Raw genomic sequence first — 1,544 nt, forward strand, 5'->3', positions numbered from 1 at the left:
AACTGCCAGCCATTTGGACAGCAGCTGAGCGCTTAGCGGTTGTACCACCAGGGCTCCTTAAGAGACTTAGTTTTATTGGGAAGGGGCTCAAGAGTGTGGACCAGGTTTTATTCCTTTGAGCTAAAAATATAATCAGACCCCTAATTACACCTTACAACTTAGATGCAGTGTCTACCCTTTCGTGTGTGCGTCTTAGTTATGTTCTCTCCTAAACATTTGAACACAGGGTTGGCTGCTGAAGTCCAAGCGCAGCTGCCTGGGGCTCAAGGCTTGCTGCTTTGGCACGCCTAATGATTTCCATCTTTGTCTCACCTGGGCTAAGTTTATTTCCTACTACTTGTTCCAGGTTCCATAGCCACATTATGTTTTCCATTTTCCACGCACATTCATAAAACAGGAAGGAGTAACTTTAGTAACATAGTCCCACAACCATCAACGCCATGGTGGTACAGACCAGGGAAGGAAGATGCACAACCTGAGCGCAGCCAAGTCAGTCTTCTGTGTCATCTACCACCCAGTCCGTGTCTGAGTTTCCCCAGCGTCTCACAAGTATTTTTTTTACAGCTGGTTGGTTTGAATCAGGATCCAACTGAGGCCGTGCACTGCATTCTGCAATGGCCTCCCTCTGTTTTTTAACCACCATGAGTCGGGATGAACTCCTTTGTGTGTCAGTGGTTTGTTGGAGAAGCTGGCTCGCTCTTCAGGAGTGCCTTCTTAATGCAGAGCACATGGTGGGAATCTTCCCAGCCAGCAGCACTGGCCGTCTAAATATGCTTCTTGTAGAAGGCAGCTGCTCCCACAACTCTCTCTCTCTCTCTCTCTCTCTCTCGCTCAGTCTCTTTCTCTCATAACAACCACCCAATCCCACCCCCTCCCCTTTTGGTAGAAACCTTGGTGGTGTAGTGCTTAAGTGCTAACCAAAAAGTAAGCAGTTTGAATCCACCGGGTGGTCCTTGGAAACACTATGGGGGCAGTTCTACTCTGCCCTATAGGGTCGCTTGGAGTCGGAGTCGGACTTTCCTCGCCCCTCACCACCCCCCAACCTTGCCTTTTTTTCATAGATCACCTTAGTTTCCATCTCTGCCCACAAAGGGATAGGCCATCACAAAGGGGAGCCTGTTAATCATGTCAGTGAGACCAAATGGGCAATATCTGACCCAAAAGCAAAGACGAGAAGGTGGGAAGGGACAGGAAGATTGGACAAATGGAAACGAGGGACCCAGGGCGGAGAAGGGCAGAGCATTGACATCGCAGGATTAGAACCAGTGTCGGAAAACAATTTGTGGATAAATTATTGAACGAGAAACTAATTTGCTCTGTAAACTTTCACCTAAGTACAATACACAACACAAAACAAAAAAACAAAGGGGAGCCTGAGGCTGCAGCCAGCAGGCAAAAAGCCCTCCCTTTAGCACCTGGCTGGGGGAGAGAGGTCAGCTCCCACTGACACAGTAATGATACTTGTTCCTGTTTATGCAGGAGGAGATGGGGGATCCTTATCTGGTCAGGTGCCTGCCTTCCTTTCCAGGCAGAGAGCACTTTGT

Source organism: Loxodonta africana, chromosome 6 (assembly GCF_030014295.1).
Source record: "Loxodonta africana isolate mLoxAfr1 chromosome 6, mLoxAfr1.hap2, whole genome shotgun sequence".
In the NCBI taxonomy this organism is placed as follows: Eukaryota; Metazoa; Chordata; class Mammalia; order Proboscidea; family Elephantidae; genus Loxodonta; species Loxodonta africana.